Here is a 3150-nt window from a genome sequence, read left to right as displayed (position 1 = left end):
GCTTTTCACTCACCTCATAGTTCTAGCCGACCTGTGACAATGAGACTGTCACAGGTCGGCTCAGTAGAACGGGAGGTGAGGGAACACATACTGGCGCTCGCTCACCTCTCGATCCTGTCACGGCTCTCTGCCGTGACAGGGGGAGGGCTGGATTCCCCCCTCCCCGCTCCGACCCTCCAGCGCTGACTGGCGGAACGGGCGGGGGCGGGTACAGCTGGCTCTGCCTCTAGACAAGCAGAGCCAGCTGTCACTCACGCAGCTGGGCGGAACCAGACATAATTGTCGGGATCCGCTTCAGCTGCGATGTCTCGGTATATGCTGAGCTTAGGGTGACGGGAGGACGCTAGTTTGTGTCCTCCCGTTACCCTCGAGGAGAACTATGGGGAAAAGCACTGACCTCATAGTTCTCCTTTAATTTACTTTCCCTTAGGTTTTCATTGTCATAGCTGTGCTGTCACCAGTCTAGAAAACGTTTAGTCTGGAATTACCCTATATGTCGCATTATTGCACTTAAATAAAATAACGGACCCACACTTTTTTTTTTTTTTAAAGATTTATGTTTTTATTGAAGAAAAATATACAAAAACTAAAGGAGAACTATGGGGTCAGGGCTTTTCCCCCCATAGTTCTCCTTAGGGTAACGGGAGGATGCAAACTAGCGTCCTCCCGTCACCCTAGGCTCAGTATATAGGGAGCTGTAGCTCGCGGTATACAGAGACGCCGCAGCCGGAGCGGAGCCCGACAATTGTGCCTGGATCCGCCCAGCTGCGTGACTGACAGCTGGCTCTGCCTATCTAGAGGCAGAGCCAGCTGTACCCGCCCTGTCCGTTCCGCCAGTCAGCGCTGGAGGATCGGAGCGGGGAGGGGGGAATCCAGCCCCTCCCCTGTCATGGCAGAGAGCCGTGACAGGATCGAGAGGTGAGCGAACGCCGGTATGTGTTCCCTCACCTCCCGATCTACTGAGCCGACCTGTGACAGTCTCATTGTCACAGGTCGGCTAGAACTATGAGGGGAGTGGAAAACAGTCATCTCATAGTTCTCCTTTAACAAGAATAGTCAAGTCAGGAAAAGCAAAGTCTCCAGATGCATGTGACATTGAGGTATAACATGTGGATACATCATTGGAAGACCGTGCCCATGGCCCATACAGCATGAAATATCTCACAGGGGGCATCAGCTAGCCGTCTCATGAACGTATATAGGGTCAAGCTAAAACATAAGAAAACCTTGGCTCTAAAGCACGCTTCATATGACCTGAACCTTTTAATGCACTGCACTGCAACACACAGAAGGTTCACATGTGAGCATTGTGATGTTCTGCTGAAATGCATTAGGATGCAGCTGGTGAGGAGGACATCTGAGAATGAATGGCGCAGCAGATGGTGCGTTACCGTGCTTTACAGCAAAACACATGTTTTATTGCATGCTATCACAACACACAGGTCTCAATCTGGCCAATGTACCAATTCACACCTACGCACAAAATTCAGCGTTGACCCTGAACAAGCCTCAGCGCATGAAAAAACTGCATGCACGGAGCCGTCACATCTTTGTGTTTTGGTGCACTGTAGCGCATTTACGTTTGTTTTTACTGCATATGCGCGATGCACTGCAATGCAAATGTGCCTTGAAGTAAGGCATGTTGAAGCACAGGTTTTAAGCAGTGGCCTATTGGTTGGTACTCTCGCCTTGCAGCACTGGGGTCCTTGGTTCAAATCCCAACCAGGGCAATATCTGCATGTGGTTTGCATGTTCTCTCTATAGTTGCCTGGGTTTTTATCCCAGACTCCAAAAACCTGCTGGTAGGTTAATTGGCTAACATTGGTCCCTAGTATGTCTGTGTATGCATGTGAGATGGGGACATGGATTGTAAGCTCCTTGAGGGCAAGGACTGATGTGAATGTGCACATGTCTTGACTATTGCAACTCCCTTCTCATTGGCTGACCACTACACAGGCTCCTCCCCCCCTTCAGTCTATCATGAATTCAGCTACTAGACTAATTCACCTAACCAACCGCTCAGTATCTGCAACCTCCCTCTGCCAATCCCTGCACTGGCTTCCATTCCCCACCCCCCTCTGCCAATCCCTGCACTGGCTTCCACCCCCCGCCCCTCTCTGCCAATCCCTGCACTGGCTTCCATCCTCCGCCCCCCTATGCCAATCCCTGCACTGGCTTCCAATTGTCCAAAGGATAAAGTTAAAAATATTAACAATCACTTACAAAGCCGTCCACAACTCTGCCCCCGGCTATATCTCCAACCTTGTCTCAAAGTATCACCCTAACCGTCCCCTCCGCTCTTCAAATGACCTCCTGCTTTCCAGCTCCCTCGTCATCTCCTCCCATGCTCGCCTCCAGGACTTCACTAGAGCCTCTCCCATCCTCTGGAACTCTCTACCCCAACCGGTCCGTCTATCTCCCACTCTGACTGCCTTTAGGCGATCCCTAAAGACTCATCTCTTCAGGGAAGCCGATCCCACCTCAACCTGACCGCTCAACCATCACCTTCTCATACAATTCATCCCCCCACGCAGCTCCCTCCTCATGTATCACCGGCCCCTCCCTTTTAGATTGTAATCCCTCAGGGGCAGGGCCCTCCTTACCATCTTGTCTTGTATTGTGATTGTAATGTCTTCCTTGTATTGTACAGCGTTGCGCAAACTGTTGGCGCTCTATAAATCCTGTATAATAATAATAGTTCAATGCTGGGTAAATTGCCAGTGCTATATGAATACCTGTAATGCACGCTGCCATGCATGCATAGATGTGAACGCGGCGCAATCTTTTGCGGGAGAGAAGGAAAAGCCTTGTGTGTATAATAAATATTGTTTAAAACCTGAAATAAAAAATGACAAAGAAGCTGCAGCCAAGAACACCGGAATCCGAGGAGGATCGGTCTCCCATAATAACCAGCGACAGCTTTTCTATGCATCGGCTATCTTGTGTACAACAATGTGTCTGTTATATGTTTGTTTTACTTTTTTTTTTACAAATCCGAGTCTGTTTATCTGATGCGGAGTTCAGCCGGGGAAGTTGGTGTCCCGCATCTCGCTGCGGCTCGCACAGCAGCAGAAAAGCTTTTCCCGTAAAGTTCTCATGTGTGAAGAGGAGCAGAGCCCCCCGGGGGGGGGGGGGGGAGAAGAAACGCGG

General features: G+C 50.2%; 1 protein-coding gene across 1 annotated transcript in view; it reads left to right on the top strand.

The window, feature by feature from the left end:
- The window catches only part of LOC108802215 (myosin light chain kinase, smooth muscle-like), a 110345-nt gene that overhangs the window by 78594 nt on the left and 28601 nt on the right, over positions 1-3150 (top strand). The window lies entirely within an intron of this gene.

Source organism: Nanorana parkeri, unplaced genomic scaffold (assembly GCF_000935625.1).
Source record: "Nanorana parkeri isolate BGI_ZX_2015 unplaced genomic scaffold, ASM93562v1 scaffold2728, whole genome shotgun sequence".
NCBI lineage: Eukaryota > Metazoa > Chordata > Amphibia > Anura > Dicroglossidae > Nanorana > Nanorana parkeri.
This window is presented reverse-complemented; position numbering and strand designations above follow the sequence as displayed.